Source organism: Octodon degus, unplaced genomic scaffold, assembly GCF_000260255.1.
Source record: "Octodon degus isolate 3935 unplaced genomic scaffold, OctDeg1.0 scaffold00030, whole genome shotgun sequence".
In the NCBI taxonomy this organism is placed as follows: Eukaryota; Metazoa; Chordata; class Mammalia; order Rodentia; family Octodontidae; genus Octodon; species Octodon degus.
In genome coordinates, this window is record NW_004524606.1 from 18,346,041 (window position 1) to 18,359,971 (window position 13,931).

Genomic DNA, 13,931 nt, shown 5'->3' on the forward strand with positions numbered 1-13,931 from the left:
TTTAAAGGAAAAAAGGGCTAAAAATGTAACTCAGTGTGAAGGCCTACATTTAATACCAGTAGCACCCTCCCCCAAAAAATAAAATCTGCAAGAGCAGATCTATAAGGATATTTTCATCAGTAAGAAGGGAATTTCTATTTTATTATGTGAATTTAATTTACCTAAAGATACAGGTACTACTTATATTCCTGTTCAATTTTAAATTTAATAGGAACCTGAGTTCTGAACTATCTTTTTGCCTCTTTCAATCTTAATTCCTCAGTTTAGTAAAAGTATTTAAACTCAAATTAACCATGCTCTTGGTAAGTATTAATACAAATACATAAAACTGATTTCTCTGGGATATAATCAGAACACATGGATATTTCACAGCTGGCAATGGAGTTGCTTAGAGAATGACAGACCTTAGTTCAAAACTTGGCTTCTTATTAACTGCAAGATTTTGAGCAAGTTTCTTATTTACTTCCACTCTCAAAATATAAAACAAAATAATAATACTTAGCATTTGAAACTTCTAGAATGAATAATTTGTTGATTCTGGTAAAGTTCTTAGAGCACAGACAGCACACATGTATTCACACACACACACACACACACAAGTTCAGAAAATGCGTCTTGTATCAGCATCATAAGGAGCCCACAAAAATACAGCATCCCACTAAGGAAGCTGATAAATACTGAAAATACAGTAGACCTGTCCATTTACATTAACCACCCTCAGGGAATTGTGAAACAGAACTTATGCTTCTGTTTGCTATATACACCATCTACCTTCTCTATCCCACTGCAAGGAACAGAGTTGTAACCATTGCCAGATTTTGTTTCGTAAATTTAATGAGAAAATGGGCTATTGCTTTGGGGAAGTTCATGTACTTAGTTTAATTGAGGCATTTCCTTGATAGTAGGGAAAAAGAAGAAATTTTTTTATGACCTTTCAAGAGTAGAGTTCCAGCCTAGGTAATTTCAGAAGTTACTTTAAGAACCAGCAACCTAGTAATAGTAATGGACCCCATGCATTTCTTTTGCCAGCCCATACTGTAAGTAACCTTATTAAGCATGAACAAAAACGTTGTCTGAGCCCATCACCAAACCGTACTAGGGTGCTTCCAGAGAAAGTTTGTTACCCTCAAATTAGCAAGTAGAGTCCAAATTAGTTAGTAGAGTCCTGGGGGGCATATTCCCCCTTCTGACCCTGTGGAAGTGTGAAGCACATCTAGGCCATCTGCAGTTGGAAATGGGAAAACTTTCCATGGGGGGTGGAGAAACAACTCCCCTCAGCACCACATGTCACGATGTCACTCATTTATCCTCCTCTACTCATTGCATGAGGTTAACTGGATCATACTCATTAATGAGACCAGATAATCTATATCAATTTTTTACTTACGTGAAATCTCTAGCCAAAGAACTCCTACAAACATTGTCAGAATACCTCAATGGTATAAGAGCAAAATGTCCAAATGAAGCCCACCAAGTGGAAGTCGCCCAAGGATAAATCAAAATTATTTTATAGAGCTTTTAAAATTTTGAATTAGCTGCCATTCTCCCTCTGCCATGCAATACTCACTCATTGACTTTTCATTTATTTTTTAAAAAATGTTATTTGTATATAGTTAAAGCATGCAACAAAATATACACGTAAATAGTAAATGTGTATTATAGTAGACATAATTAACATATTTATTACCTAACACAGAGGTCTATTTCCCCACTTTTCGGGTAAACAGCTATAATCTAATCATTTAGCAAAACTCAAAATAATGTAACTATAGTCTTCTAGTTGCACATGAACTTTTTCACTTTTTCATCCCGCTTATTTGCTGCTTAGTCTCCTCTGATCTTCATTTTCCCATGCTGTCCTTCCATTCAGATAATACCATGCTGTATCATCAAGCTGCAATCTTGAAAATACAGATGGCCCCGACTTATGATGGTCCCACTTAATGATTTTTCAACATTACAGTGGTGAAAAAGGAATATAAATTGAGTAGAAATAGCACTTCATATTTTTAATTTTGATTTTTCCACAGGCTAGAGATATATAGTCCAACACTTTTGTGATACTGGACAGTGCCAGTGAGCTGTGGATCCTAGTCAGGATTCATTCACAAAGGTAACTAATACAGTATTGTGCTACATTGTTCAGTTATGATGATTGGTTGTTTAGGTGTATTTGATATATTTTTGACATATTTTTAACTTGCTATGAGTTTATCAGGATGTGACCTCATTATAAGTTAAGGGTATTTTAAAATAAAACCTTTTACATAAATTCTAGATTTCTGGTTTCTTTTAAAAATTAAGCTCACATCCTCAGCAGATGACAATCCAATAAAACCGAATAGCAGCTGCCCTCTTTGAACAGATCAAGCACATCCTCTCCAGGTTGGCTCGGCCCTACAAGGCCACTTTTGTCACTTATCCACAGGCTTCCCACAGACAGTGGGGCTGGCAACTGCTGTCCTAACCATCATGGCGCTTCCCTAAACCTAAGCAGAACGGAAGCAGGCCGCTCATAGAACTCTCGTTTAATGTAATTTATATCTGTCTTGGTGTGCTACTTATTATTTTTGTGTCTCACACAACACAGTGCCTTTCACAGAATAGGTGTCATACATTTTAGTTGAATAAATGAATAATTTAGTTTGAAGACAGCTGCTCATGTTCAACTAAAGCACCTCCTCCCCCTTTGCAAGCGCAGTGCTTATTTTAATAAAACCTGAGGTCACATTTGTTCTTTGGACAATTATAAGCATTAAATCATTCCCCTTCTCCCTGCTTATGTTGCCCAAAGAATAAAACTCTGGCAATCTTCCCTCACAATCCATAGGCCAAAAATCAGGAACATTCTTCAAGCTTCAGAAAAGATGCATCTGATTATGCATACTTAGTAACTCTCTCCAAGCTGGTTTAGGACCAATCCCAGCATCTCAGGACCACAGTGTCTTTCTCCACCAGAGTATCTAGCTAAGTTGGTTCAGACATCAAGAGAAAAGACCTAATGTGAAGACCATTGCAGACACCGCACAACATATGTCAAATATGCCAGACAAATATTTGCCATGATGTCAGTTGTAGGAACTGCCTGATGTGCAGGAGATAGAGGGAAGCAGGAAAAGGAGAGACGGGGAATTAATCAGGAAAAAGTCAAGTTAGCTAGTAATGGGTGGTTTTTCTTTTCAGCTGATACTATTAAAGAAAGCCTTTTATAGGGTTCTAGATGAGCAAATTGGTTCATATTACATTCATAGAAACTTAGAAGTTACAAAGAAGTTTCACTTTATTTGACTAACATAGGGTTGTATATGGATAGCTTGTTGCTGCTTATAAATCCCGGGATTTACACTGTTAGCTTTGACATTTCAGCTGCGTTTTCTCAGTCTCATGTCACAGAAGGATTTCTATCTACTTAGAATGGCAAGGTATATATCTGTTCTGTCTCTGTCACCTTCTCTGCCACTGAATTTGCACATGGTGAGAAATCATACAGATAAAGGGATTTAAACATAATAATTTAAGCAAAGAGAGGTTTCAAAGGGATATGAGCCGAGCTGCTTCTTTTATCTACATAAAATTAACATTCATGGTGGTAGACTTGTAGCTTAAAATGAAGATAAGAAATATTTTATTCTCTGGGCATTATAAACCAATCTCAGCAATTTGTATTCTCAGAATTTGACCATGATAAGTTCTAGAAGCCTTTAAGAGACATCCAAGACATGAAAAGATCACATTGCCACTTGTGGAGTTTCAGTTTTCCTAGTAATTTAGAACATAGCCAACTGAAATTTTTAAATAGCATTTCCAGCCTAATACAGATAAATGGTACAAAGTTAATACAGACAAGAATGTGTACATATCAAACTTATCATTTTGATCCCAGTCTAATGTTTTTCTCTTATTTTTATTTTCTAAAAATAGAAAACTAAAAACTAATTGAAACCTATGTGCCAAGCATTTATACATATTCCATTTTATTTGCACTGTTCCAATTCCTAGGGGTCAGGTATCCCTCTTGCTTAGATGAGGATCTAAACTTCCAAAAGGTAATCAATTTGTCAACATCAATCCCAACAGCAAGAGGTAGTACCAGGGTTTGGGTTCTAATCTAACTCCACAGCATTCCACTTTGCAACCACATCACCAATGAATCTCACTTCAAAGCTTCTAATTTGAAAGCAGAGAATTACATTTCTCAAAGGTAGAGAAAAAAGACTATCTAAAGAGGAAAATAAAACATGTAATAAGGCCAATTTATCCCTGTTAAGAGAGAATCTTTTTAATTTTACCAGCAAATGCTACATCTTGGGAAATCACTTAGTCTTGGTTTAAAGAAGAGCAGTTTGGGGCTGGCAAGATAGCTCAGTGGTCTAAAGCGCTTGCTTAGGTAAGCTCAGGCAAGTTTGCAGGGACTGCAGTTTGATCTCAAGCCTCAAGCACCACATGCTGTGCCAGCCCCACCCTCAGGGCAGGTGGAGCCAGCCACACACACACACACACACACACACACACACACACACACACGACAAGTTTTATGTCCCAGATCCCCCTCAGTCTCAGGCAAACTGAGACAGTTGGTCACCCTAGCTATGGTTTTCCCACATACGCATGGGTAGGGTCATTCATAATATCTACTTCTTTAACACCCATTCCCCATGTTGCCACCACAGCCTACACATCACCGTTGACAGCTTAGCTCCATACAACTCAGATCCAACTACAGTTCTTAGATTATTAGACAGTAGAAACTCAAACAGCAGAAATTTAGACAGTAGAAACTCCATAGATGCTTCTTTTTTTTAACTGTTTTATACCAGTTTAATTTTTGTAATTTTACTGAGAAACAGATAGCAATGAGACAGTTTCAAAACTGATTAATAAGACAGTTTCAATAAAGGGTCTACAAAGGAAGGACCATTTTGTATCTGTACATGCAGAATAGTTAGGATAGATATACAGCCACTTTCTCTTAATTCAATGAGAAGAAAGATTTATACTAATAGTGTTTGGACAGGATATCATGTCTGCATCTTGTACTATGGTTACCCACTAAGAAGGTAACATCGATGTTTCTTGAATTGGTGTCCATGTTTTTGTTTAGTCTCCCAGTACACAGCTTGTAGCTCTTTCCATGTTTATGCTTATCAGTGTTTACCAACTAAAATATAGTAGATATAACTAGTTTATAATAAATAGCAAAGGCAGTACTACAGAGCTCAGAAGGCATGAAGGCAGAGAGACCATCTATCTGTCCCCATGTCTTGGGAAGGATAGACTACTAGTGGATTGACAGCACATTGATAAATATCTCTCTCTTCTGTGAAAGGGTGGTGGCAGTGTCACTTTTTCTCTCCTAGCAACTGCTTCCCCAAATCACTACTTAGCTGCCAGTACCCCCTGAACTTCCAAAGGACCAAAGTCAACCAACAATAGGATGGAACCTCTAAAATTGTGGCTAAAATAAACCCTTTATTTTTATTAATTGATTATCTTTTTGTTATAGTGTCTTGAAGCTAACTAATTTGGTGCCAGTATTACACTGAACATTGTCTATCCAGCAATATGCTCTTATATACTTTGTTTTATTTAATCCTTGCAGCAACATGATGCAGCTATTATTTTTGTTCCCATTTAATGCATAAATTAACAAAATCTTCTAAAAGTCAAAGGATTGAATCCAGAGCCCAAGCTTGTGGGTACAATGAAACTATATCCCAAATTATCATACAACTTATAAGATGGCACCTTGGTAACTTCTGATGCCTTTGATACCCTAATGCTAGCATACTTTGTCTAATAATTGATAAACATTAAAAAGTTAAAGATTGTGTCAACATATTTCTGTATAACTTAAGGTAATTTAAATTTGTCTTCTTTCTTCTGATTTTTTTTTTAAATTTTGTTCTTGGGGCTCATAAATCTGAACATTTGCCAGACTCTGAAAGCAGCTTTCCTATAACTGCATCTGGAAGTTCTCTCAACTTAAAAATGCTTCCCTTGAAAGGCCCAAAATATACCCTATTGAAAAGAAATCCCATACAGCATCTCCCTCAAATGTTCCTCCTTTTTCCCCTTCCCCTCCCTTTTTTTTCCTTTTGAGTGAATTGGATGCTGCATTCACATGCCTAAATGAGGAATTCGGCTAAAATGTAAATGCAGACAAAACTATACTCTATGCATAAAACATTCTTAAGTACTGATAATTGCACAGAACATAATGGAATAAGCTAAGATCTACTGAAAAAATACTTGTTTAATCACCTCTACTTTAAGTTGTCCCTGGAAATCCACAAAATAAAGTATTTTTAGCACTCTAGAAACAAATCAGTTTTGTGGCTTTCTGTCTTTGATCCGCACAGGGTCAGAGGTCTATGCAACGAATGACCAACCAACAAAGAACCACCATCACCAAGAAGTAGTAACAGTGAAGAGCTAAGTAAGGCTTCAGCCCTGGCCTTCTTTGGTCGGCACAGATGGGAGGTGCTATGAGTTGGTCTGTACAACCACTTAGCTTCATAGTTTGCATAGAGCCTAGTTTTGACCCAGCAACACAGAGGTGCCACAGCTCTAAATGGAAAGGAATCCACTCTGGGTAACATATAAGGCACAAATTATAGCAGTATTATGGTACATAGGTAAACGTCTACCCACAGCCTGTTGCACTCATAGGTGCAGCTTTGGGGAGGTGACAGGATCACAGAGGCATGACAGTCTTTAGCTTATAGCTACATATGACACTGGACATGAAGCCTGCTCTGAGGAGCTGGGCACTGGGGGCATGCCCTGGAAGGATACATTTTCCTCTTCCTCTTTTTTTTTTTTTTTTCTGGAACTGGGGATTGAACTCACACCCTTGTGCTTCCCAGGTAAGCGCTTATTCTACTGAGCCATCTCCCTAGCCCCTTTCCTCTCTTTTTATCTCTGTTTCTTGATTGCCATGCCATGAGCTATTTTAAGTGAATTTATAATCATATCATGGTATATCTGTATAATGGCATTTTACTCAGTAACAAAAATAAACTAATAATACATCCAATACAATGAGTGAATTTCAAAATAATTTTTATGCAGATGAAAGGACAGTTTAGGAAATACAAATTCTATAGTGACAGAAATCTATAGTGAATTTACAGCCTGAATAAACAGTTGTCAGGAAGACAGGAAAATAAATAAATTACAGAAGGCACAAGGAAACATTTGAAGATGTAATATATGTTTATTATGCTTAATTGTCATGCCATGAGCTACTTCTTTACTATGTATGCTGTGATGAGAATTTATGGGCGCACAAATGGGCCAAGATTATATACTTTATGCATGCTTGATTCTATGACAATTGTATCAGATGCCCAGGGATGCCATAACAGAGTATCCAAAACTAAATAACTTAAAGAACAGAAATTCATTTTCTCATTGTTCTAGAGTCTAGAAGTCCTAGACTGAGGACTTGGCTTCTTCTGAGGCTATGAGAAAGAATCTGTTCCATTCTTCTTTCTGGTAAATTTCTGATAATCTTTCCTATTTCTTGATTTCTGGAAGCATCAACTTCATCTCTGTGTTCATTGTTGTGTCTGTCTGTCTGTCTGTCTGTCTGTCTGTCTGTCTCTCTCTCTCTCTCTCTCTCTCTCTCTCTCTCATATATGTGCTCCTGCTTGTGTCCAATTTCCTCCTCTTTATAGACACCTGCCATGTTGATTAGAGTCCACCATAATCCAATGCTATCCTAGTTAATTCCATCTGAAAGGATCTTGCTTCAAAATGAGTTACATTCTGAAGTTCATGAGGTTAGAACTTTAATATGTGAATTTGCGAAACACATGATTCAACTCAAAATAGCAATATACCCAAATAAAACAGTGTAGGGCCAAAACCTATAAAACTACCAAATTAATTAAATTCAATCACATTTATATAGTACATAATGAACCTTTTCCCTTTTTCCATTATTTCACCTCCTAAAGGGTAAAGATGATGTGGACACCCAGGATTAAACAATGCAGCAGCACTCTAGTCCCTTTTTCTTTTCTTGTCACTTTTACCATAAGAACTTTCTGTATAATTTTCTTTCTTAGAATGTATTAAAATATTATGTGGCTTTTATCTGGTGAGAAGATATCATCTGTGCATTAGAATAACACATTTTTTCTCATTAACTCTAAATACCTTATTTAGTATTATGTGGCTTTGACATCCTTACAAACACTAACAGGCACTTGCACTAGATATCATTTATGTGTCTTCAATAAAAATGATACCTAGGTTATTCAGAATAAGCTCATATTAATTTTTCAGAATATTTAAAGCAGGACAAATAAAAATCTTTATATATCTGGTAGTAGGATTGGTGATCATAAAGCAATTTAGCTTTTAATTTTTTAAAGAACCTCCATATTATTCTCCATACTAATCTACATTCCCACTGTGTATGCTGGTGCATGCCTGTATTTTTAGCACTGAGGAAGCTGAGGCAGGAGTATCGCTGTGAATTCCAGGCCAGTCTGGACCTCATGGTAAGTCTGTCTCAAAAATATACATGCCTTCCTACCAACAGTGTTCAAGGGTTCTCTTACCTTGGCATCCTCACCAAAATTTGTTATCATTTACCTTTTTCTGTGTAGCACTGCAGTGAGTGCTTGTGTGACTTAACACTGACCTATATCCCCAGGGGTTTTTGGGTTTTTTTTTTTTTTTTTTTTTTTTATTTTAAGGAAGGATCTACAGGGAGTTCAGAGTCTCACTACTAGATCAGACTGGTAGTGAGCTACCTGTTTACAGCCTCCCAAAAGTGGGATTACAGCCGCACACCACCATGCCCAGTCTCCATTGCCATCTCAGTGTGCCCCAGAGGCAGGGCCAGCATGGTAGGCCCGGGGATTGAACTCTGAGTCCCTGCGCCTGCTTGCAGGTGCTTTAATCTGCTGAGGTATTTGGCCAGCCCTCCCCAGCCCTTTTTACTTTCATTTTGAGACAGTGTCTTGCTAAGTTTTCCAGGCTGGATTCAAAATTGTGATCCTCCTGCCTCTGCTTCCCAAGCAGCTGGAATTTACAGGCATGTGCCACCATGCCTAGGATCTTGTGTTTCTGATAATAGTTATTTTAACAGGGGTTCAATCTATCTTATTTTGGTTTTAACTTGCATTTTTCTGGTAGTGCTTATGGTAATTTTCTAATATACTCATTGCGTGTTGGTATGTCTTCTTTGGAAAACTATCTATTCATATCTATTCATGTCCTCACTGTTGAATTGACTATACTTCTTGTATATTTTATATATTAACCATTATCAGATGTATGATATGTGTCAGATTTGTATTTTCTCCCTTATGTGTATTTGTCTCTAACCTGTTGATTGTTTCCTTGAATCTGCAGAAACTTTTAAGTTTGATGTAGTCTTATTTGCCCATGTTTGCCTCTATTGTCTAGTTTTGAGTTTATATACAGTGACCTTGCAGACCCTGAAAAATATACGTGCACATTTCTGGAAGATTTGAAATCTTAGAGTAACACTAATATATAAGAAACACCTGTGCCCCAAAAATCAAGAGAACTGGATTTTAGGCTGAGGTCTGCTATTAACTAGCAGTGAGACAATGAGTGAAAATTAAATACAGCCAAGTTTCTCAGATGCTCTGAAGCTCATGAAAGTGTTAACCTTCTTGATGCTGCAGTCTGCTCATTTATAAAATGAAAAAGTTGAGGCAGATCATATCAAAGCTCCCGTCAGATCTAAAATCCTATGATGCTCACTAAATTGAAATGCAATGACCTTGCCTCTAAAAACCAGGTTAAGTCACCATTTATGCATCCCATATCTATCTGCACCTTTCTCCACACTCAAAAAACTCAAAAGCTAACTCTGTTTTCAAAATGATAACATATATGTAATGGCAATGTTTAGGCAAGTATACAGACTAAAAGGTGTAATGTAAAGTTAAGTCAAGAAAACAGGGATTTCAACAAGTGATTAACCTGGTAGGTGTGTACTTAGTTACCCATGAAAACAGAATATGGACAATGTTTCACTTGGAAGAGACTATTCATACACTCAGATAAAAAGTAAGAGACTATTATAAAAATTAAATGAAGCATAAGCAAACTGGAGACAAACCTTATAGACAAAAGTACTAGGCAAAGTGCAGAGGTAATTTGTATATTTAGTGCTTCTGTAAAATATATATGAAGCACTTTGTCTATTCTATCTGCTAATCTTTCCTTTATTGCCTCACAGGCCCCTAAGACTAGAAGTAAGTGTAGATATTAAATTTATTATAATAGGAGCACTGAATTCCAGTGCAGTAGTCTCTTCTGATTCTCTCGTGGTTAATAGTTCTGATCTTCCTTAAAGTTTTACCACTACAGAAAGGTAATGCCATTAAAGGAAAAATGGTATGAACTGGTAACAGGGTAGCTGAAAGTCCTCTTCTTTCTGGTTGAAGTCTCTGGGAACTTCCAGAAGGCAATGTGTTATGATAATCAGGTTAGCAATCAACTATGAAGTTTGATGAGGAAGAGGGAATTGGAAAGTTCTGCTCTAAAAGTTTTTCCCTATACATATTTTGTTTGCTATAATGATGCTCTTTTACTTGTTCGATGACTGAACCAACCGTTTCCTCTCTCCTACCTTACAAATTTATGTTGGAGACCAAGTAAAATAATAGCAAACAATAGGAAAAATGGCTGGATTTCTAATATCTTTTGATATTTGTATATTTGGTACATAGTCTCACTACACAACTTGGACTTGTAGTAATCCTCCCATTTTCAGCCTCCCAGCACTGGGATTACAGGCATGCACCACTACATCCAAATTCAGTGGCCGGCTCAGCGTGCCCAGGGGCAGGGCTGGCAGGGCCTGTGGTGCCGTGGCTTGAACTCAGGTTCCCAGCCTTACCTAAACAGGCACTTAGTCTTGCTATACAGATCAGACTTGTAGTGATCCTCTTGTCTCAGCCTCCCCTGTGCTGGGATTACACGTGTGCACCACAACACCAGATTCAGCTCCCAGGCTAGCAGGGCATGTGGTACTGGGGATTGAGCCCAGGTTCTTGCACTTGCCAGGCATGCACTTAGACTGCTGAGCTACCTTCCCACCCCTTTTTTATATTTTAAATATAGATTGCTATCTTTTGAAAACGTGTTTATGTATTCTTCTAGGCATATTCCTAATGAGTATTCCCTAGCTTCCCTTGCTCTTAGTTGCAGCTATGTAACAGTTCTTAAGAGTAGGATTTAGTCAGAGGTGCTATACTTCATCCTCAGCCCACCCACGGGTCTATGTGATGCTCTCTTCTCTCTCATCTCATTCTCTGTGAAGGAAAAGGAGTCTTTACATTTAGAAAATTAAGAAATGAAAGGCAGAAGTCATCTGTGCCATGAATGACTAAATGCAGGCATCAAGCCAGGAACTCACTGTTACACAAGTGCGAAATAAGCTTGCCTTCTTCAAGCCACTAAGGTCTTTTAATTGTTCCACCAGTGAGCATTATATTACCAAATACATTAGTATTTAATGAGTGCTTGCTCTGTGCTACTCACATGTGTACCTCTTCAAACTTCGCAGAACCCTTGATAGTTCTGTAAGATGAACTTAGACACAGAGAGCTTCGGTAACTTGCTCTACTTCACACAGCTGCGCTGAGCTCGAGTACCAACTACACAGCCAACCTCAAGAGGCCTGGCTCTTAACCATCACACCGTACTGCCTCTCAACAGAAGAAACACTCTCCAGTTTAGTGTGCACCATGGAGTTAGTTCTTAATCTATGTTTGCTATTATTATACAGACAATAGAGCAATCAAAGGAAGCAAATAGTGGAAAATGAGGAAACCTGATTCTGAAATTTTCTTATCAACTCAAATCTTTATAATGCAAAATCAAAGGAAACACACAGCCTTTTTTCAGTAATATCAGTAATTTGATAATCTAAACTATAGTTTATATTTATAGTTCAATAATCAAACTGGCATTTCCCATTAAGTATGTTCTTATGATGCATGTTATAGACAAGAATTTCAAAATGCCTTATTTTTCACCAAAAGAAGATAGGTGGAATTAGAAAGTCATTTAGCATTACCCTATCAAAGATTTTCAAGTGATATGAAGAAAGTGCTTATGATGTAATGTAATCCAACTATATAATTAATTCTACTAAATCATTAATTTTTTATGTATTTAGTACAGGGTCTACAGGGTCTCACTACACAGATGTGACTCATACTGATTCTCCTGTGTTCATCCTCCCAAGTACTGGGATTACAGGCACGCACTACCACGCACAGTCTGTTACTGTCTCAGTGCCCTGGGATGGGGCTGGCATGGCATGCCTAGAATCAAACCTTGGCCTCTGCTCATTAAAATTTTTTACTGAGTACCAATTACAAGTGATGGGCCTGGAGACAGCCATGTGATCTCTCGCCAAAGAGTACAGAGCAATAACAGTGAACCTAGGGCACACATTTTGTTTTTCTTTTAAGATAAAAGATGTTAATATATGAGGGGTGTGTGTGTGTGTGTGTGTGTGTGTGTGTGTGTGTTTAACTGAAAACCTCAGTATTCATGTTTAGTTGTAATGTTGATGCTTGGTGATAAGTGGGTTTGGGTTGCAGTTTGGGTACTTGTCCCTAAAACACTTGCCATCACTCATAGTGTCTAGTTTTTCAGTGCAGGCATTCTCAACAGGGTGGGAGAATTCTGTTTTTAGAGCTTAGTTTCCTGTGTATATAATAAACAGATTGTATTGGATCATTTTAAGGTCTCTGAGGCAATTAGGTTCTATAAATGGATATATGATCTCCTAATTGGCCAGGCATAAGATATTATTTGTTGTATCCAACATTGTAATTCAATTGAAATTGCAATAGTATCATAAACCTATTAATGTTAGTTTCATGTACCCAAGAATGAAGGCTTTCCTGACATGTGGGACTCTTAGGACTAAAACATAGCATGTCTCAGGTAAAATGAGGCAGTGTCTCCTTTGGTTCTTATGAAGGCACTAGACTTAAATGCTAAAACTAATTTCAAGTTGGAACGATTTTATGTTGGGATGATTTCATATGCTATACAAAACGGGAAGAGCAGGAACTATGCATAGATAGTAAAGCCACACCACTGTTAAAAATTTTTAATGAAACAGCATATCTGTCATGAGATCAAAACAGTCACATCACTATAATCTTCATAATTATTATCCTTTAAGAGTTTGGTGGTGGTCATTTACCAGGTAGAATTATTAGTTAAAAGATTGGAAGGAATACTGTCAGTGTTTTATTTATGTTTCAATTAGAAGCAGAAGTATATTCAGATTTTAAAAATTATGGTTTTAAATGGCATATTATAATTTTGTTCTCAAAAGATTTTGTTCTTTTAAGATTATTCAAATGAGATCATTCCTTAAGGTTTCATCTTTTTTTCCCCTTTCATTTTCTACATAGACCAACCAGTACAATTAAGTGAGTACTGATCATAACGTTCCCTCAAACCAAAGCTAAGGAACCTCAAGGGGTTGAGGGGGAATACAGTGAAGTTTGTAGTTCTCAACACAGCTAACTCTAGGGCAAGAACTCCCCCTTACATCAACAGAAAGACCAGGCTCTAGGAATCCTTGGATGCAGTTCACTCTCATCACTGTTAGACCTCATTTGTCCTCTTCCCACCACAGTAATCTTTTCTAATACAGAACAATAACCATCCTCCTGTCCAAGCCCCTTTACCCATGTCTGACAGAAACACATAAATGTAGTGATCAAGGGGAGTAGGCAGAGATTCCTTTCTCATTTTTGCCTTGGGGAAGGGGAAAATTAGTTTAAATAAATGCTATGCTGATTTAAAAGGAAATGAATTGAACAGCAGGGAGACAAAGTCCATTTCCTTCACTGGAACTGTTAGTGCTTTTAAGATATTCTGTCACATGAGTCAGTTATAGAGTCATT